This window comes from Apium graveolens, chromosome 4 (assembly GCF_009905375.1).
Source record: "Apium graveolens cultivar Ventura chromosome 4, ASM990537v1, whole genome shotgun sequence".
Classification (NCBI taxonomy): domain Eukaryota; kingdom Viridiplantae; phylum Streptophyta; class Magnoliopsida; order Apiales; family Apiaceae; genus Apium; species Apium graveolens.
This window is the reverse complement of record NC_133650.1, coordinates 43,693,864-43,717,432: the sequence shown is the minus strand read 5'-3', so window position 1 is coordinate 43,717,432 and position 23,569 is coordinate 43,693,864.

Below are 23,569 nucleotides of genomic sequence, written 5' to 3'. Positions count from 1 at the left end.
TCTTCCATGCAACTTCAGAGCATTTAGTAGCTTTTGAAATCTACTAAAAATATCAGTGAGAGACTCACTTTCTTCATAGTAGAAATGCTCATATTGCTGAATTAGTAGCTGCATCTTATTCACCATTACTTGCTCAGTACCATCACAAATAATCTGGATTGTGTCCCAAACCTCTTTGGATGTTTTACAGTTAATGATGTTATCAAACATATCACCATCAACTCCATTGAACAATATGTTCATGGCCTTCTTATCTTTCCTGACTTGCTCAATATCAGGGTCTGACCAATTATGCCTAGGTTTGGGAACAGATGGTTCATTGCTAGTTGTAGCTCTCATTGGTACATGAGGACCTCTCTCTATGCAATCCGCATAGGCCTCATCTTGGGAAAGAAGATGTAGGTTCATTTTCACCTTCTAGTGGTGATAATTATCTTTGTCCAGAAATGGAATTTTGACTCCAACATCCTTCTTGTTCATCTTGTTATTTGTTGTGATATTTACACTCTTTGTACTTCAAGAGCTTGCTCTGATACCAATTGTTATTCCCTAACAATACAACAAGAATTACAACAAGTTTGAACAACTAAACTACAGAGAAATGCTTATGAGATATAGCTTGATATGTTCCTCTGAAAATGTATCTGCTTAGTTCATTGTTCTACTTGCTACACTTGGTTTATATATTACCAAGTTTACATGACAATAAGACAAGAAAAAAAATAAAACATATCTAGTTTTACTTCATGCTGCTTCACTACTCTATTCCAGCATCTTTGAATATCTTCATAATTGCATGGAAATGGTAATGCTTCTTTGTTCTCAAATTCCTGCTTAACAGGCTGCCACATTCCTTTTGCAAACACCCGACGCATGTGACCGTGTTGTCATTGTCAACAACTATTTAAATTTGATCATCCGTCGGGTCTATGCTTGTCATCCGTCGGGAAGCTTTGTTGATCATCCGTCGGGAGTCTTAGATTATCTGTCGGGTGTCTATTTGTCACTTGACTCCATTTCACTTAAACATAATTACAAGATATCTCATATTTATAATTAATCAACCTATTATGTATATCAATCTGGTAGTCAACATGACTTACAAATCCCTAAGCAATCTACTTGACTTATACATGTTGTTTACATAATTGTGCTACAGTTCTTATTATTACATAAGCTGATCACTCGATGGATGTTAATCTGTCATCCGTCGAGACTGTAATGTGACACCCTCACAATCAGGGGCCTAGATTGTGGAGTCACCATGCCACAAGTTACAATAATATAAAACAGAATCATAAACATAATGCCATGGCCCCTTGCACTGCTACAGGATCTAATACAGGTTAAGGTATGAAACAAGTTACATCTAACTACACCACATGATGCTATTACAATCTTTTCTAAATACAAAAGATAACTTCATATAAAAGCTTCCACTGATCTACCCCCTTTCTAGCTACCTGCGATGTCATAGTGAATCTAACTGTGCGCGAAGGTCCAAAGTTAGCATTCTTCCTAGCTGACCTTCTAAATCCAACCATACTCGAGCTTAACAGTAAAATTTAGATAACAAAGCAACGTGAGCTACAAAAGCTCAGTAAGAAACAATAACATTAAAACAGTTAAGCTATCAGGGATCAATAGGTATCAAGGCCAACTATGATATTCAAATGGAAATCCAATATAAGGAATAAGGAAAGGAGTTATAGAAAATTTCCTTATCGTCAGTTCAAAATTCAAGTTTTCTTTCAAAACTCTTCATAAAATTCTTTCTAACATCTTTTCAAAAACCATTTCAAGCAAAAATTTTCTAAGGAAATCTTTATTTCAAAACATATCTTTTGAAAACTAGTTCCAAAACTAGTTCCAAAACTAGTCAGCTAGACTTATTGCCATTGATAGCGCAACACAACCAAAAATGTTGGACCGGCGTCACTTGACCACTTACGCCTCCAATCTATAAGAATCCATAGAAAACATTTTTGACGGAATTTCTATATCAATTATGAAAATATCTTTCAATTTTAAGCTTTACCAACATTTTGATGAAATAAGACCTTATTGGAAAGTCTGAAATCATATTTAAGTTCATTTTTGAAACTCAGGGATATCATGTCAAGTATCAGGTATCAAAATGAACGCAATGGGTTCAAACATAGGTATTATCAACAATGAACCAAAAGGTTCTCATAATGAGTGAAATTGTGAGCATTTGAAAATATAAAGGAAACGGGCTTATTTATCAATGGCTGAGATATGGTATTCAAAATTTATATCAACAGGGAGGAATATAAGTAAGAGAGAGAGAGCAGTTGAGGTTTCGTTACTGGCCTCTCAAAATTATCATACTATCACAGTCCTGCCTAACCACAATCTTCACTGGATCTTAGCTTTAACTTTTTCCTTTCCTACACTTGCGTACTCACTCTTTAACTCTACACGAGTAAGAACTCTATTTCAGAATCATTCTAAATACAGTTCGATGTTCACTTTAAACGTCTACCTTAACTACCCCTTTCGCGATACCTACATTATACTTATATATGTACTATTATTTCATATATATATATATATAGCACACATATCATAAACAGGTCACATAGCATATAACACATATTGCACATATAGTCACTATCCGATCTTCAATTTCAAACTTGGGAAATAATTCCTTATTTGAAACAAAATTTTAAATTTAAAACTCTCTTGCAAATTATTTGATCATGTTTAGAAAACAAACTTTAAGTTTAAAAGAATTTGAAATCCATATTATAGTTTGACGAATTAATTGTAAGTCAAACTAAGTTGATTCGAATAACTGGTCGTCATTTGATAACTTAATTCGACTAGCAACTAACCTAGTGAAACTATAATAGTATTTAAGCATCTTGAAAACGTAATCGCTTTTCGAAGATAGTCTAGTTACTCGACAAGTGAAACTACATTGGATAGCTAGCCAAACTACGTTAGATCTTTAAAAGATTTTAACGAAATTTTGACAACATATCCTCTATATTTCCAACATACCAGTCGACCATTGTCGACACCCAAACACAATCAATCAGCCTCATATACAATCACAATACTATATTATGGTAGTATAATAGTACTATACAAACTTCATCACAAACATACCATTCAACTTACTTGCTCTTTATACTATTTCAAGAATAAACGAGTAAATAATAAATCATTCTATAAAAACTAAGTACATTGACTTATAAACACTTTACACAACTAGTACATTATTATAGATACTAGTTTACAATCAAAACAGACCAAATAGCCAAACACATTTAACAACCAAGGACATAAACCAATTTCAATAAGGCACATACTAGCACACACCATCACACAAACACACATATTCTATCGTATTTACCATATTAAAGCTAGATACAAGATACTCATCAAAATGTCTTATACATAGACTATTAAGAGTTTAAAGTATAACCCGACCATCTCGAAAGAATGCCAATTTACTCTGTTATATTAAAGTCAAATGATAAATCATAAAAGATGAAAGTTGTAGATACTTCTGAGATCTTTCCAAAAGGGTAAGGCTCATTAAAAACGGATGAATAACGAATTCGGAAATTGGATAAATATGGGCTGCCTGAACAGAGTCAGGCCCTGATCGCAGAAGTAATTTGACATTTAAGATTCCTAAATCCCAGAATATGACTCTAAGTTGTGAAAACAAAATGTAGAGTTTGAAAATATCTTTTCAGAATGGTATTCTTCAAAATTTTCTGATAAATATTTAATTTACTATAAATTTTCAAAGTCTGCCTCTCAGTTTTGAAAATTTTCTGGCAGGTTACAAAAACTGCAGAAATCACCTCCGTCTAAGCAGAATTTCGGAAAACTTAAAGAATCAAAGTTGTAGAGAATTGAATTATCTTTCTAGAGACTCTGAAATCATAACATTCTGACCTGTAATGAATTTTATACGAATTTATCAAGAAAACAGAACCTAATACTTTAAAATCAAACCTTATATCTTTATAACTATATTAACAATCAATTTCACACAGAAAAGCCATTTAAACACATATTTCTCTCAGCAACAACAAAACAATGACATGTATATATCAAAACTAATATACATCAAGATATCTTAGCATGCATTACTAATTTATTGCCATAATTATGTTTAGAACTTAAATTCATAAAAGAACACTACATGCAAAGGAGATTAATTACATACAACACTTTTTAAACAATTAGATTCACTTAAACACTCTTATCACCATCAACTACATCACATAAGTCAAGAAATCCATTCTCTTATATATACGTATACACAAGTCACATATATATATATACTTCCATGATACAAAACTTTAGTACTTTAAACCACTAAATTAACAACTATTTTCACCACGAAACACCATATACATACACATTCTTCACATATACATACACCTGCATGTATACAACACACATAAGACACCAATTTCCAACATACAACTATAATCCATGACATGCAATTCGAATTAACTAATACTAACACTCTATTACTCAATAAACTCAAGTGAAATCACATAAAACTCTAGTTTCTCCCTCAACAACACTGTTATACCCAAAATTTGGCATTGAGTTGATTCAGGTCAAATGCGGATTACATACGGTCAAACCTGGTATTGCGTTGTGGAAGGATAGGACGCGTCCTGGCACATAGGACGCGCCTATATTTGATTTGATATTTTATGGTATGGTAATAGCGAAGCTTGGTTATGGACGCGCCCACTTGTGGTAGACGCGTCAACATTGGGGAAAATTACTTGGTAAATGTGATCTTGTGGCAATGGAAGTTGGAGGACGCGCTTGTCTCCACTAGGACGTGTCTTGTAGCTTTGGCATGCTATAAGGAACGGTTGATGAAGAAACAGGGTTGGATTTATGAAGGTGATGACGCGCCCAATGGGTTAAGACGGGTCCTGTGATTGGTTTATGTGCTCTCAATGGTGACTTCAGGGAAAAGCTTGTATGGAGAGGAGCAATGGAGGTTATTTTTAGTAATGTATTTGTTGCAGGCACTCTTTGAAGAATTCCCTCCTTGAGACGGTCAAGGAGAGGGATGTCCGTGAAAAGCTTGAAGGCCTCCAGGGGTATGCCTGATGATTGAAGGTCTCCTCCTGTATTCAACGGGTGTCCTCGTTGGGGATGTGGGGAGTCATCCTGCACTTTGCACTCAAGAGCTTGGGATCACCTGTCCTGCTATCTGGTGGGTTATCCTCATTCGGGGGACAAGGACGCGTCTGGCACTTGGGGTGAACCGTGGCTATATCTGCGTCTGTATATCAAGGGAGATAGTTGTAGGGGAGTGTTATCCTTGTGCAGGGAGATGCACTATCCGTGAAGTCCTGCGATTACGGACGAGCCTTGGGCCTTCGCGGCTGGGCCTCATAGTTGGACATTCCTAAAGCTAGCGGAATACGGACTTTAGATGGGCTTCTACTGGACCTAGGAATAAGAAGTTTAAACCCATTAGATTTCTTGTTCTACGAGAACTACGTCAGGCTTGATCCCTATATAAAGGGTACGTAGGCACATTGAGAGGGTAAGAAGTTGAGAGCTGATAAGAGAGCCACCACTTACTCTGATCAATCTCAGCCTAAAACAATCACAAACCACCACACACCGCTTAAGTTTCCGGCAAAGAACCACCGTCACAGATCTTAATTCCAGCAAGAAACCTCAATCTTTGTTGTTACCAGATTCCTCCGTCAACAAATTGGCGCTAGAAGGAGGGCCTGCTAATTAAGGTCATAATCTTAGGAGGAAAAGATGTCTTATAATCGTGATGGAAGTTCTTATGATGGAAGTAACAACAGATCTGAAGGAGAAGGCGGGGGAGGCTACACTCGCCATGAACCCTACGTTCCCAGAAACATGGCAGATCCACCAAGAGCCCCGTATGTGGGGGGACACCTCTAGTTCTCATCAGCAACACTGATATCTTGGAGTAGTTGTACCGCATGGGGGATACTCTTAACAGTTTTCACTCAAGGATGAATACGGTGGAGCGTCGGAGGACGAGGAGAGGTCGTCATTTTCCCCGTCACGGTCATGCCGTGGGGAAAGTGCCTGTAGTTGAAGGGGACACCCATGACAGCGGGAAAAACCCGCGAATCACTCCCCAGTGCTTGGAATATTCTGATGATGTAGAGCCTATTATGGAGCTTGTTGATGAGGACACTGATGGTAAGGAAAGGCCTCACCTTGGTAACCAGGTGATGCCACACCCACATAGGTCTGGGCGTAATATGGACGAGCGTCGTCGTGCGGAGAACACTCAAAATCAAGATGAGGAAGGAAGGGATCTTTCAACCTTGAAAAAGAGGCTTGGTATAAGGTTGGAAGATGATGATTTGAGGATGTTGCTGGTAGAATGGCAAAAGGAAGGAAACACCGTAGAAACGAGGCCCCGTGACACAACGCGTGTGCCCCCTGCATTCCAAAGGGATGACGGGGCGCGACACCGCGAGCACGAGCGTGCCCCTCCGCGGGGAAGGCCCGAGAATTACTGCCGGGGATATCAGAGGAACGGACGAGGAAGGTTGGGATATCAACATGGTAGAGCACCCTATAATGGTAGGAGAGGTGGAGCACCTTCCGCTGGAGAAGCCCCTGCCGTTATTCCTGTAGCATCCCACAGTGCTACAGGTAATGGGTCTAGGGCGCGTCCTCATGACCAGGAGGGCGGGCGAATTTAAGTAAGAATGCAAAATAATGATGAAATTCCGCCACACGGTCAAGAAAAACCTCGCGTGCGAGCGAATGTTCCAAACCAAGATGGTAATATGCCACAGCCGCAGCCTCAGGGCGAGGGGCGGCAAGATCCACCGCCACACCCGGGGGTAATCACGGGGAATTGCAGCAAGTCGCTGAGCAACCCCAACAGCCAAATGTCCAAACAATTCCGGGAATAGGGACGTTTAATGTGAACGATCTCAAAAGATTGCTCAACCATCTTGAGGGAGAAAGGGTGGCAGCGACTGCGCAGGCTCCTTCTCCTTTTGGTGCTATTGTGAGGGAGGCGCAATTGCCTGCAGGATACAGGAACTGTAATATCCGGGATATATCGTGTAATTATTTTTGCTATTAAATAATTATTATATGTGTTCAGTATCTATTCTGTGAATTAATTGTTAAGTGTTATCTGTGTTTGGATATTTAAAAATAATATTAATTGAGTATTTTAATTTTTATATGTCCAAAATAAAATATAGATAATTGTCATATCTTCCAAATTATTTTTATGTTGATTTATGGATTTATAAGGATCATATGAAATTTATAAAATCTTTTTCCGAGCATTTAAAATCTATTTTATAAAAACGGGAACCAACCGACGTCATCCGTTGTTACGTTTTTGGAACCCGAAACTCTTCCGAGAACTCCTTCCTAAGCTAATTGTAATATTCCGAGCATATTCCATGTTTCGACTTTTTCGATCCGGCCTACGGTTTGTTTTGCGCGGGTCCCGACGTAACATTTTCGATACAATATTCATTTCGGTAAATCAATAAAACCCGTATTTTCGATAAACGGGAGCTTTTTATTAAACTATCCTAATTATCACCTCGTAATACGTGTAACCAGGCGCTGAGACCAAGACCGCAGTACAAATGGTACTGATTTGGATAATTATCCCGAAAACCGATACCGTTTGGATCAGTTTTTATAAATAAACGTACCGTTTTATATCCGGAATGATCCAACGGGATACTAATTTTCCGTAATTATAAATAGCCTTTTACCGTATTTTATTTCGTATCAAAATCATTTGCAGACAGATAATTATATAATTATCAGAGAAAAACCCTAAATTCATAAACTGTTCTAAGAATCAACCAAGCTTTTGGAGGTGTTATTGAATTCAGTATGGAATGCTCGAGTAACCAATCTGAAGGTCTTGAAGAGCTCTACCAGATTCTATAATCCATACACCTGCAGAAATCAAGGTTATTTTTCTATAATTTTATTTATTTTCGGATTAATTTTATTAAAAATGTGAATTTTTATTCGGATGATTGTCTGTATGATTTGATGATTGCATGTTGTAGAGCTTGTTTTCCTGATGATTTTGATATATTATACGTCTGATTTGGAGTTCAATAACATGTTCAAATTTGAGTTTGATTTTCGAATTTTAAAATTAGGGTTTATAACCCGTATGAATGTTCTTAATTGAAATTTGGGGATTTCTTATTCTGAAATAGATAGATGTTGTGGTATAGTGGGTTATGTTCTCTGTGAAATTTGCAATTCAGTCGTACAAGTCTCATGAATCAACGAGGTCTGTAGAAGAGGGAGTTAGGTTTTAAAGTTTTCGTCGAACTCGCCGGAAACCGGCGAGTTTCTTGATCATTTTCCGGCTAACTCCGGGATGATTGGAATGAATTGATCATGTGGTTGTGTTCCTTGTAAAGTATAGATTAAATCTGAAGTTCGTGGTGGTGGGAGTAGGCCGAAGTTGTATTCTCCGGCGAACCCGACTGTTTTTCGGCGAAAGGCTGGAAAATTGCAGTTTAGTAACCCAACTTTTGAAAATGATGAAGTTCAGTCCCTGAACTTTCCAGAGTTTGCAAAAGTTGGATTCCTGTTTTAAAAATGTTTAAAAATCATATTTCCTATTTATTTTTATTATAAAAATTCGTTTTTAATTTATGAAAATTCTAAAAATTATTATTTTAATTCCGAAAATTATTTTTAATTCAAATAAATCTGAATTAATTAGTTAATTAATTTCAGTTAATTTTTAATTGATTAATTGGTCAATTAATTTGAAAATTAATTGATTAATTGATTTAATTAATTATTAATTGATTTTAATTAATTATTTAATTAGATTTAATTATTTAAAAATGATTTAAAAGTTCCGAAAAATAGTTTCGAGCTTTAAAATATTATTCTAAATTATTTCCAAGGCTCGATAATTATTATAAAATTGTTTTGAAGCCAGAATTGGCCAGCCGAACCCTGTTTGTTACCCCGAAATTGATCCAACAGCCCGTTTTAATTCCGAAAAATGTTTTAAAAATCATTTTAAATACCAGAAGCCTATTTATGACCCGAAATGTCTTTATAAATGATATGTCATTGATTATGTGATGTATTATGTGTTATATGTGATATGTTGGTTGACTATCGGTTTATATATTCGATGTTTACTGTTTATTGCGTAACTTTCAATCCGTTAATCGGATTTGGGTGAAACGAAGGGTATATAGAAGTATGTGTTGAATAGAATCGTATGAGTTGATTATTGATAGATGCTTATGATATGTGAGCAGAAGAGGCAAGACGTAGGAAAGGGAAACAAGTAGTTCAGGAGTAAGACGGTTGAGATTGGAAGTGAGTACAGTGTAGTAAGCTAATACCAGGCAAGTGTTTTGAACTTTCTCGAGATATTATCGTGATTGATATTCCTGTTTTATATTGCTAGTGCTTTGAAGCACAGAACCCTAAACCTTGATTCCAGTAATTGATCTTGAGTCGTAACCTGATTCTTTCTAGACCATTGATTGTTGTATACCCAAACACGAACCTCAAATATACGATACTACTCCACAAATACATACAAACTAAATATTAAACACTGAACCAGATTGCTTACATATTCAAACCTTTGTATTTTACGCTTTGAAAGACCAAATCCTTGAAACCCTGAAACATTGATTCATTGTTAGCCAATTCTTTCATTACCTAGCATCCAAACTTTGAAAATGCTCTTTTGATCCTTATGCAGATTAAAACCATTTCATTATGGAACATCAAATGTTTTTAATGATTCTGGTTATTGTTTATTATTGCTTATTCTGTTATTATGTTAGAATTGGAATATTTTTATAAAATTATGGACCAGATTCGTGGTCAGACCATATAATGGTCAAGTTAGGCCAATATGTGCCTTGGATCCAGTAGTTAGAGCAGTGCGGTGTGCTTTGCTCGGGGTTAGTGCATGATTGATCAACAACCTGACCTTGGTTTTTAACATGAAAATATAATATCCAATTCTAAATCATAATCCATTGTTCACTTGATATCATAACCATGTTCACCTGATGATCATTATTCTCAGTTTTGTCATTGTGACTTGCTGAGCTAGTTAGCTCATTTGTGCGATATTGTTTTTGTTCTTTTCCAGTTAAGAAGGAACCGGTTGGTACCGAGGATCCCCAGTCCAGCACGAGAGCTAGGGGTTCAGGTTGATTGAGCTGAGCTAGTAGGCTTCTTTTGGAATAATTTTAAGTTTGTAAAAGTTTGTAATAATGTTTAATATTCAGATCTGAGTTTGGATAGTTGGGATTTGAACGGTTTGTAATATAATAGTGTGTTTGGCTTGTGTGCATACTTTAACCTGTTGCGGTCCGTGATGGTTGATAAGTAGGGTCACTGCATATTATTATTATTTTTATTATTATTATAAGCAGGTTATAAATAAGGTGTGTGTGTGGACCCCAAACTTCTGACCCGGGTTTGAAGGGCGCCACAGGTTTGGTATCAGAGCTACAGGTTATAAATCACTGACACAAGCCTAGGTTGACGGGAAGGGGTAGAGGGTTAGGATTAGAAGTAAGGAATAGAAAGATAGAACGTCGAGAGGTTGAGTGCTTCAGTATAATAGGTAGTAGTGTAATTCGCGTCGTGGTTCGAGATTCTTATATTGCGATATGATTTTAGATAGCAGCGATGGCCGACTCTTTTATCCCCGTATCAGCTGATCACTCAGAGCCTTCAGTTGGATTACCGTCTTCGGATCCACGTCCTGTTGTTCCACCAGTGTTGGCTATACGACCTCCTCCTGTGTTACAGCCCGTACCACTGCAGGCTATTCCACCTCCAGGCATGAGGCCACCTGTCAGAGGACCCGCACCAGCTGATTCAGATTCCACTGGGCATTCAGTTATGAGTGCCCCATTCCAGTCTACATTGCCCCCAGTTCCTTATTACCGGTATGAGACTCTTCTATTGGAACGTGATTCCTTGTTGGCCCAGATCAGAGAGCTACAGCATATCATTAGGACTACTGATGTTGATCGTGGTGTGAGGCAGCTTCGAGAGGAGATTCATGTGACACGGAGGGTTCTTGAGGCTAGGCTACATGGAGCTACACTACCTGGCAGAGGCCCTGATGCACTGATGGGCTGGGCTACTGAGGTGATGTAGGACTTTGAGAGGCTGGCAGGACCAGAGTTTCCTTGGAGCTGAGTCAGAGATTCAAAGATGGAGATTCTGAGTAGTATTGTGATGGTTATGTAGTATGTACAGTAGTGTGTAGTGTGTATCAGTAGACTTTTGAGTTGTATTTATAGACTATCTATGCTGACTAGTGAGTAGGTTGCTATACCCTTTTGCTTTTACTTCCGAAGCGTCTTTACGCTTGTACTACCTAAAACTTTTGATCTATATATATCAGTACCTTTTTCCTTTCCAGCACTGTTATTTACTTTATTGCACCTGTTTTACCTTACCTTATTTATTGCACCAGTTATACCCCTGTGATACCATGTACCCTGTTTTCCATAACTGTTTATATTCTGTAAAGAAGCATGCAATTTACTTAGTTACAACTATTTTTAAAAAGAGATATTTTTGTTTTACAAAACTTTTCTTTTCTACAAACAATTTGGTTTAAAAGCTAAATAAGTTGTTTGAATCTTTACAGAAAAATGCCTCCTAGAAGAAATACCCGCATCAACACCCAGAATGAAGAAACCAACAACAATAACAACCAAGATGATACAAATCCAAATGTGAACCCAGGACCCATGGACCCAGCAATAGCCCAGATTCTTCAAATCTTGGCCCAACAAATAGTTCACCTGGCACAATAACAACAAAGACAGACCAATTCCCAGGTAACTTTTAAAACTTTTCAGGCAGTAAACCCACCAGAATTCAAGGGTTCCCTAGAGCCGATTGAAGCAAATGTTTGGTTAAAGGAAATAGAGAAGACATTTGTCTTAGTGAAACTAAAGGAAGAACAGAAGGTTGAGTTTGCAAGTTACTATTTAAAGAATGAGGCCACCTATTGGTGGGAGATGGTGAAGACATTGGAAGGTACAGATGTTATTACTTAGGAGAGGTTTAAGGAATTGTTTTTAGAAAAGTATTTTCCTCATTTTGTCCAAGATCAAATGGAGCTGAAGTTTTTAGAATTAAAGCAAGGGAATATATCGGTAACAGATTATGAGGGTAAGTTTGAGGAATTGTCAAGGTATGTGCCGTCGTATGTGGATACTGACAGGAAGAAGGCTAAAAGATTCCAGCAAGGTTTGAAACCTTGGATCAGAGGGAAGGTAGCCATTTTTGAATTGGATACCTATGCAGGAGTGGTATAGAAGGCTATGATTGCAGAGACAGAGAGTGAGATGTTCCAGAAGGGAAAGGAAAGCAAGAAAAGGAAATTTGAAGGGAATGAGGGCCAGTCACAACCAGGGAAGTTTCCAAATTTTAAGAAGGGCAAGTTTCAGCCAGGGAGGAATTTTAATTTCAGAAGACAAAATGCAGGAGACGGAAGCCAGGGCAACCGTCCAGCTAATGCGAATCAGCCGAATCAGTTGAGACTAACTTTTCTGGATTGTCAAGTATGTGGGAAGAAGCATGGGGGAGTTTGTAATAAGTTGAATATAGTTTGTTTCAAATTCAATCAGAAAGGGCACTATTCGAGGGAGTGCCGAAATCAGCCAATGAGAGAGCCAGCAAATAAGGATCAGCCTATCTGAAATCCAGCAGTGAAGGTTCCAGCCATTGGATTTACGTGCTTTAAATGTGGGAAGCCAGGACATATGGTCAGGGATTGCAAGACACCAACCCCAGTCAGTAATGCATTGAGGATTATGGGATCTACCCCAACAGTGAATGAGACTCCAAGGGCTAGAGTTTTTGACATGTTTGTGAAGGATGCTATCCAGGATATGGATGTTGTGGAAGGTACACTTAATGTGAATTCTTTATGTGCCAAAGTGTTAACAGATTCGGGAGCAACCCGATCGTTTGTTTCACAAGATTTTGTTAGCAAGTTAAATTTTCCAGTTGAGTGTTTAAATGAAATGATGACTGTGGAATTAGCAAATCAAGAACGTATAACTGTTAATCAAGTTTGTGGGAATTGTGAGATTGAGATATCTGGTAGTAAGTTTTGTGTAGATTTGATGCCATTTAAGTTAGGAGAATTTGACGTTATATTTGGGATGAATTGGTTATCTAAGCATGATGCCTAGATAGATTGTCGAAATAAGAAGGTAATGGTGTAAACGCTAGACGAAAGGATAGTAATGTTCATGGGTCAGAAATAAGTAAAGAAGTTCTTAACGATGATTCAAGCCAGGAAGTTATTACGACAAGAATGCGAGCATTTCGTAGCATATGTAATTGACAGAAGTCAGGAGCCAGCAAAACTTGAAGATATTCCAGTAGTGAATGAATTTCCAGATGTGTTTCCCGATGAGTTACCAGGACTTCCTCCAGATAGAGAAATTGAATTTGCGATCGATTTAGCTCCTGGAACAGAACCAGTATCCAAGGCCCCGTACAGAATGGCGCATGTTGAGATGAAAGAGCTAGCGAAGCAATTGCAGGAGTTGTTAGAGAAAGGAGTAATCAGACCCAGCATATCCCCATGGGGAGCCCCGGTATTATTTGTCAAGAAGAAAAATGGAAGCATGAGACTGTGCATCGACTATAGAGAACTCAATAAGCTTACAATTAAGAACAAGTATCCGTTACCCAGAATTGACGATCTGTTTGACCAATTGAAGGGAGCCAAGTACTTCTCCAAAATTGATTTAAGATCAGGATATCATCAACTAAAGATCAAGCTAGAAGATATACCAAAGACAGCTTTCAGAACAAGGTATGGACATTACGAGTTTTTAGTGATGTCTTTTGGATTGACCAATGCCCCGGCAGCGTTTATGGACCTGATGAACATAATTTTCAAGGAGTATTTGGATAAGTTCGTTATTATGTTTATAGATGATATTTTAATTTATTCAAAGACGGAAGAGGATCATGCGGAACATTTAAGGACAGCTTTGGAGATTTTAAGGAAAAAGAAGTTATATGCTAAATTCTTGAAGTGTGAGTTTTGGCTACAGGAAGTTCAGTTCTTAGGACACATAGTCAGTAACGAAAGGATCAAAGTGGACCCGGCAAAGATCGAGGCAATTACGAATTGGGAGAGACCGAGAACACCCACCGAGGTAAGAAGTTTCTTGGGATTGGCGGGATATTATCGACAATTCGTTCAGAATTTCTCAAGGATTGCAACACCATTAACAAAGCTTACATGAAAGAATGAAAAGTTTATATGGAACGACAAGTGCGAAGAAAGTTTTCAGGAGTTGAAGCAGAGATTAATCACGACAACTGTTTTGTCACTTCCAGATGATCAAGGGAATTTCGTAATTTATAGCGATGCTTCTCACAAAGGACTAGGATGTGTTTTAATGAAGCACGAAAAGGTGATTGCGTATGCGTCAAGGCAATTGAAACCACACGAACAAAAGTATCCTACTCATAATTTGGAGCTAGCAGCCATAGTTTTCGCTTTGAAGATTTGGAGACATTATCTGTATGGAGAAAAGTGCGAGATTTTCACAGATCACAAAAGCTTAAAGTACATATTCACACAGAAGGAACTTAATATGAGGCAAAGGAGATGGTTAGAATTGATCAAGGATTACGACTGCTCGATTAATCATCATCCTGGTAAGGCGAACGTTGTAGCAGACGCGTTAAGTCGGAAGGAAAGGTTAAATGAGTTATCAGTGCCTGAAGAGATTTATAAGGAATTTTAGAAATTGGAATTGGAGATTAGAGTTTGCAAGCCTGAGGAAGCGAAAGTGTACAGTATGACTTTCCAACCGGAGTTATTGGAGAAAATAAAGAAATATCAGGAAGATGTAATGGATCAAGATATAAATCGTTTGGTAGGTGAAGAATTATGCACACAAAAGGATGATCAAGGTATTCTGAGATTTTCATCTAAAATTTGGATTCCACCGGTGACGGAGTTAAAGAATGTAATTTTACAAGAGGCACATAGTTCAAGATATTCCATCCACCCAGGGAGTACCAAAATGTACAGGGATTTAAAGGAGAATTATTGGTGGCCAGATATGAAGAGGGAAATTGTGAAATGGGTTAGCAAATGTTATACCTGTCAGAGAGTTAAAGCAGAGCATCAAAGACCAAGTGGATTGTTACAGCCATTGGAGATTCCAGAGTGGAAGTGGGAACATATTACCATGGATTTCATAGTTGGATTACCAAGGACAAGGGCTAATCATGATGCCATTTGGGTTATAGTGGATAGACTTACCAAATCAGCTCATTTTCTGCCTATAAATGAAAGATTTTCGCTCGACAAGTTGGTCAATATGTACCTGAAGGAAATCGTAGTTTGTCATGGAGTTCCTGTGTCTAATGTATCTGATCAAGATCCAAGGTTTAATTCAAGATTTTGGAAGAGTTTTCAAGAATGTTTGGGAACAAGACTTAATATAAGTACGGCCTATCACCCCTAGATGGATGGCCAAAATGAAAGAATGATCCAGACAATCGAGGACATATTGCGTGTTTGTGCTATTGATTTTAAAGGAAGTTGGGACGAGCATTTACCTCTGGTAGAATTTGCTTATAATAACAGTTATCACGCCAGTATTGGGATGCCACCCTATGAAGCCCTTTATGGATGCAAATGTAGATCTCCAGTGCATTGGGACGAAGTAGGAGAACGCAAAATACTTGGACCTGAATTAGTGCAGCAAACTAAGGAAGTTGTTGAAGTAATTCAGAAAAAATTGATAGCAGCACAAGACCGTCAAAGGAAATATGCAGACCAGTCAATGAAGGACATGGAATTTGAAGAAGGAAGCTTGGTATTATTGAAAGTATCACCATGGAAAGGACTAACGAGGTTTGGAAAGAAAGGGAAGCTAAGCCCAAGATATGTCGGACCTTTTGAGATCCTAAAGCGCGTTGGCAAAGTAGCTTACGAGTTGGCGTTACCACCGCACATGGAGCACATTCACAATGTTTTTCATGTATCGATGCTCAAGAAATATAATCCAGACTCCAGGCATGTAATAGAATATGAGCCAATAGAGCTTCAGGCAGATTTAACATATGTAGAGAGTCCGATAGAGATTCTAGAAGAAAGAGAGAAAGTATTGAGAAATAAAGTGGTAAAGTTAGTAAGAGTATTGTGGAGAAAACCAAAGGTTGAAGAGTCAACCTGGGAGTTAGAAAGTGATATGAGAGAAAAGTATTCTCATTTGTTTTCTTAGGAGATTCTGAGGACAAAATCCTTTTAAGGGGGGAAGGATGTAATATCCGGGATATATCGTATAATTATTTTTGCTATTAAATAATTATTATATGTGTTCAGTATCTATTCTGTGAATTAATTGTAAAGTGTTATCTGTGTTTGGATATTTAAAAATAATATTAATTGAGTATTTTAATTTTTATATGTCCAAAATAAAATATAGATAATTGTCATATCTTCCAAATTATTTTTATGTTGATTTATGGATTTATAAGGATCATATGAAATTTATAAAATCTTTTTCCGAGCATTTAAAATCTATTTTATAAAAACGGGAACCAACCGACGTCATCCGTTGTTACGTTTTTGTAACCCGAAACTCTTCCGAGAACTCCTTCCTAACCTAATTGTAATATTCCGAGCATATTCAATGTTTCGACTTTTCCGATCCGGCGTACGGTTTGTTCTGCGCGGGTCCCGGCGCAACATTTTCGATACAGTATTCATTTCGGTAAATCAATAAAACCCGTATTTTCGATAAACGGGAGCTTTTTATTAAACTATCCCAATTATCACCTCGTAATACGTGTAACCAGGCGCTGAGACCAAGACCGCAGTACAAATTGTACTGATTTGGATAATTATCCCGAAAACCGATACCGTTTGGATCAGTTTTTATAAATAAACGTACCGTTTTATATCCGGAATGATCCAACGGAATACTAATTTTCCGTAATTATACATAGCCTTTTACCGTATTTTATTTCGTATCAAAATCATTTGCAGACAGATAATTATATAATTTTCAGAGAAAAACCCTAAATTCATAAACTGTTCTAAGAATTAAACAAGCTTTTGGAGGTGTTATTGAATTCAGTTTGGAAAGCTCGAGTAACCAATCTGAAGGTCTTGAAGAGCTCTACCAGATTCTGTAATCCATACACCTGCAGAAATCAAGGTTATTTTTCTATAATTTTATTTATTTTCGGATTAATTTTATTAAAAATGTAAATTTTTGTTCGGATGATTGTTTGTATGATTTGATGATTGCATGTTGTAGAGCTTGTTTTCCTGATGATTTTGATATATTATACGCCTGATTTGGAGTTCAATAACATGTTCAAATTTGAGTTTGATTTTCGAATTTTAAAATTAGGGTTTATAACCCGTATGAATGTTCTTAATTGAAATTTGGGGATTTCTTATTCTGGAATAGATAGATGTTGTGGTATAGTGGGTTGTGTTCTCTGTGAAATTTGCAATTCAGTCGTACAAGTCTCATGAATCAACGAGGTCTGTAGAAGAGGGAGTTAGGTTTTAAAGTTTTCGTCGAACTCGCCGGAAACAGCGAGTTTCTTGATCATTTTCCAGCTAACTCCGGGATGATTGGAATGAATTGATGGTATGGTTGTGTTCCTTGTAAAGTATAGATTAAATCTGGAGTTTGTGGTGGTGGGAGGAGGCCGGAGTTGAATTCTCCGGCGAACCCGACTGTTTTCCGGTGAAAGGCTGGAAAATTGCAGTTTAGTACCCCAACTTTTGAAAACGATGAAGTTCAGTCCCTGAACTTTCCAGAGTTTGCAAAAGTTGGATTCATGTTTTAAAAATGTTTAAAAATCATATTTCCTATTTATTTTTATTATAAAAATTCGTTTTTAATTTATGAAAATTCTAAAAATTATTATTTTAATTCCGAAAATTATTTTTAATTCAAAAATAAATCTGAATTAATTAGTTAATTAATTTCAGTTAATTTTTAATTGATTAATTGGTCAATTAATTCGAAAATTAATTGATTAATTGATTTAATTAATTATTAATTGATTTTAATTAATTATTTAATTAGATTTAATTATTTAAAAATAATTTAAAAATTCCGAAAAATAGTTTCGAGGTTTAAAATATTATTCTAAATTATTTCCAAGGCTCGATAATTATTATAAAATTGTTTTGAAGCCAGAATTGGCCAACCGAACCCTGTTTGTTACCCCAAAATTGATCCAACGGCCCGTTTCAATTCCGAAAAATGTTTTAAAAATCAATTTAAATACCAGAAAGCCTATTTATGACCCGAAATGTCTTTATAAATGATATGTCATTGATTATGTGACGTATTATGTGTTATATGTGAAATGTTGGTTGACTGTCGGTTTATATATTCGATGTTTACTGTTTATTGCGTAACTTTCAATCCGTTAATCGGATTTGGGTGAAACGAAGGGTAGATAGAAGTATGTGTTAAATAGAATCATATGAGTTAATTATTGATAGATGCTTATGATATGTGAGCAGAAGAGGCTAGACGTAGGAAAGGGAAATAGGTAGTTGAGGAGTAAGACGGTTGAGATTGGAAGCGAGTACAATGTAGTAAGCTAATACCAGACAAGTGTTCTGAACTTTCTCGAGATATTGTCATGATTGATATTCCTATTTTATATTGCTAGTGCTTTGAAGCACTGAACCCTAAACCTTGATTCTAGTTATTGATCTTGAGCCGTAACCTGATTCTTTCTAGACCATTGATTGTTGTATACCCAAACACGAACCTCAAATATACGATACTACTCCACAAATACATACAAAATAAATATTAAACACTGAACCAGATTGCTTACACATTCAAACCTTTGTATTTTACGCTTTGAAAGACCAAATCCTTGAAACCCTGAAACATTGATTCATTGTTAGCCAATTCTTTCATTACCTAGCATCCAAACTTTGAAAATGCTCTTTTGATCCTTATGCAGATTAAAACCATTTCATTATGGAACATCAAATGTTGTTAATGATTCTGGTTATTGTTTATTATTGCTTATTCTGTTATTATATTAGAATTGGATTGTTTTTATAAAATTATGGACCAGATTCGTGGTCAGACCATATAATGGTCAAGTTAGGCCAATGTGTGCCTTGGATCCAGTAGTTAGAGCAGTGTTGTGTGCTTTGCTCGGGGTTAGTACGTGACTGATCAGCAGCCTAACCTTGGTTTTGAACATGAAAATATAATATCCAATTCTAAATCATAATACATTGTTCACTTAATATCATAACCATGTTCACCTGATGATCATTATTCTCAGTTTTATCATTGTGACTTGCTGAGCTAGTTAGCTCATTTGTGCAATATTGTTTCTGTTCTTTTCCAGTTAAGAAGGAACCGGTTGGTACCAAGGATCCCCAGTCCAGCGCGAGAGCTAGGGGTTCAGGTTGATTGAGCTGAGCTAGTAGGCTTCTTTTCGAATAATTTTAAGTTTATAAAAGTTTGTAATAATGTTTAATATTCAGATCTGAGTTTGGATAGATGGGACCTGAATGGTTTGTAATATTATAGTGTGTTTGGCTTGTGTTCATAGTTTAACCTGTTGCGGTCCGTGGTGGTTGATAAGTAGGGTCACTGCATATTATTATTATTTTTATTATTGTTATAAGCAGGTTATAAATACGGTGTGTGTGTGGACCCCAAACTTCTGACCCGGGTTTGGAGGGCGTCACAGGAACACAACCAATGACTTGCGTTTCCATGGGAACTCTGATCCCGTGGAATTCCTGGGGTTCTTTAATATTGAAATGGATGTATATCAGGTGCCTGATTTGGCTCGGTGCCGTCTCCTGGCGGCCACTTTTAGAGAAGGCGCTCAGCAGTGGTTCCAAAAAGTTTGTCCAGGTGTGATCACATCCTGGGAATAGATGAAAACTTTGTTTCTGACTCAATTTCAAGCTGCAGTGAAGTACACACCACCTGTTACCACCCTAGCTAATGTGAAGCAGAAGGAAGGAGAAAGTTTAATCTCATACTTCAAAAGGTTCAACGCAGAATCCACTTTGGTGAGGGGTGCAACTGATGAGACACTAAAAATACTTCTTATAGCTGGATTGCGTGTGGGAACGGATTTCTGGAAGCACCTGCAAGGGAAAGACCCTGTGTCACTAGCTGATGTGCTTGCGCAGGCGGAATCATTCAAAGCAATTGAAAAGTCGCTTACAGAAACAAAAAAGAATGACAACACACATAACTCCAAGGGGCGATCCAAGAGAAGGGATAGATCCTTGAGCCCAGATTATCGGCGGAATGCCAGAAGCCCCAATAGAGTGAACACCATGAACACGCAGAGAGAATGGAGCCCGCCATCAAACTACGAGAGGAGGGTCAGCAATTATACGCCACTGGCGGCATCCATTGATCATATCTTTGAGGTAAATAAGGATAGAGGAATCTACAAAAAGCCCGACCATCTAACTTCATGGCAGAGCAGAGACAAAAAGAAGTATTGTGACTACCACGAGTCTACCGGCCATGACACCCATGAGTGTCGCCACCTGATAGATGAAATTGAGGAATTGATTAAGGCTGGATACCTGGGAGAATGGATTGACAAAGTGAAGCGACGCAGGGGAACCGATGACAAGGGTAAGGATGAAAGACAGCCCCCGCGGGCGGAAGATGTTGAAAAAATAGTAGAAGTTAAGTTTCAGAGGGCTGGCAGTATCAAGGCAATTTTTGGAGGACACCCTTTTGTTGGTGATAGTAATCGACCACTGGAAAGAAATGCGAGAGAAGCGCGACATCCACCGCTCACCAACATTCACAGCTTAGAAGACAGACCTCTGAAGGTCTTTAAGGGAGAGTCCGCTGATATTACATTCAAGGAAAAAGAATCAAGGTGGGTGCATCATCCCCACAACGACGCGCTGGTGATTACCATGCTTATTGGGGCAATGAACGTACATCAAGTCTTCTTGGACAATAGGAGTTCTACGAACATCTTGTACTACAGCACTTACAAAAAACTGGGTTTCCCGGATAGCGGCATGTATTTTGAAGATGCGCACGTCTATGGCTTTACTGGGGAAGCAGTAAGAGTTATGGGTTCGGTCAGGCTTCCTGTCATGCTCGGGGAAGGAGCTTTGTCAGTTACTCAAATGATAGACTTCAAAGTGCTGAATGAAGATTCCGCACATAATGTGTTGGTCGGTAGACCTTGGTTGCGAGCGTTCAGGGTGATAACCTCGATACATCACTTGATGATAAAGTTCCCAACACCAAACAGAGTTGGCAGTCTGAGAGGGTCGCAGTATGAGTCACGCGACTGCTATCATAAGGCTGTTAAAGAATTCCGCAGGAGAAGGTACGAAGGAAAAGGTCTCCCATTTGAGGATGTAGAAGATATCCATACAAAACCAAGCGGAGAGGTCCATGCCCACTATTTCGTTGAAGGCCCCGAAGAGGAAGAAACCTATGTCTCTGGGAACTCTTTTTGGATGCTGGGACATGTTTCGAAGATCCGTAGTGTGGAAGAAGTGGTGGTGAATCATGCAGAGGAGATCATACAGAAGGAGGTTAACGGGGAAAAAATGGAAGGAAGAAGTGAGATTTTGCATGGTTTTGGGAATAACTTCAAGATGGATGCTCCTCAAAAGAAGGACGCGCCCTTGAAAAATGAAAATAAAATTGAGGTTGATGCTCCTCCAAGAGAGGACGCGCCCCATTTATCCGCGTTGCACAAAACTATGCCCTATTTTGAGGTGGATGCTCCCGCTTATGGGGACGCGCCCTCGAATGTAAAAGTTGAAGTCGAAGACCCCCGAGACTTTGATTTCGATTTGGATCCCAGGATCCCCATGCCCGCCGAAAAGACAGGGTCGGCTGAAGACACAATATCTATTCCGGTTGACAAAGATGACCCGAATAAGGTTTTAAAAGTGGGATCCCAGTTGGATGATGAAACGAGGGGAAGTCTTACCCACTTCTTAATTGCAAATCTTGATGTCTTTGCATGGAGTCATTCAGACATGGTAGGAATCGACCCAGAAGTAATGTGTCACCGGTTGAATATCTTCCCGAATCGTACAGGCATACGTCAGAAACACCGCTCGGTGAGTGGGGAAAGGGCGATAGCGTTAAAAGAAGAAGTAGACCGGCTATTGGAGGTGGGACTAATCAAAGAATCGTTCTACCCTGAATGGCTTGCAAATCCAGTACTGGTGAAAAAGCCGAATGGGAATTGGAGGACATGTGTGGATTTCACAGATCTCAATAAGGCCTGTCCAAAGAATAGCTTCCCGCTCCCAAGAATTGATCAGTTGGTCGACGCGATAGCAGGATATGCATTGCTGAGTTTTATGGATGCATACTTCGGTTACAATCAAATTCCGATGTATGGCCCTGATCAAGAGCATACATCCTTTATTATTGACAGGGGGTTATACTGTTATATAGGAATGCCGTTTGGCTTGATTAACACTGGCGCAACCTACCAGCGGTTAGTAAACATGATGTTCAAGGACCAAATCGGGAGAACCATGGAAGTGTATGTGGACGATATGCTGGTAAAGTCTAAGGTGGCAAATGACCACATCAGGCACCTGATGGAAATGTTTGACATCCTAAGGAGGTTTCACATGAAATTAAACCCACAAAAGTGTGTATTTGGCGTGGAGTCGGGAAAGTTTCTCGGATTCATCGTCAACCATAGGGGAATTGAGGCCAACCCCGCAAAGATCAAGGCATTGTTGGATATAAGGTCACCCACCAATTTGAAACAGGTGTAGAGTTTGACTGGGAGAATCGCCGCATTAAATCGATTTGTTTCTAAGTCATCCGATAGATGCAAGGAATTTTTCAAGGCAATTAAGTTAGCGGGGAAGACTTTGTATGGATGTCAGAATGTGAAGAGGCTTCCAAAAAAATCAAGGAGCAACTGGGAAACCCTCCCATGCTGTCAAAGTCGTTGGATGGAGAATCTCTAATATTGTATCTCGCAGTGTCTGAATATTCGATCAGTGCAGCTCTGGTAAGAGAGGAAGATGGGCAGCAGTCACCAGTGTACTACGTGAGCAAGCGGTTGCACGATGCTGAAACTCACTACACAAGCATGGAGAAACTGGTTTACGCCCTGATTCTTGCATTAAGAAAGTTGCGGCCGTATTTTCAAGCCCATAGAATTGAAGTCCGTATGGCATACCCGCTATGGCAGGTCCTTCATAAACCAGAGTCATCGGGAAGAATGCTGAAATGGGCTGTGGAGTTGGGACAGTTTGATTTGGAATATGTGCCTCGGACAGCGATCAAAGGGCAAGCCTTAGCTGATTTCTTGTTGGAATTTGATTCTGAAATTGATGATAAAGCTTTGGTAATGCTACATCCACCTCATGTTGAGGAGTCGTTGGAGGAATTTCCGCATCCTTGGTAGATCTTGCATGTAGATGGGGCAGTTAATAATGGGGGAGCAGGCGCGGGTATAGTACTTGTGTCTCCTGAAGGTCATCATCTGATGAGCGCAA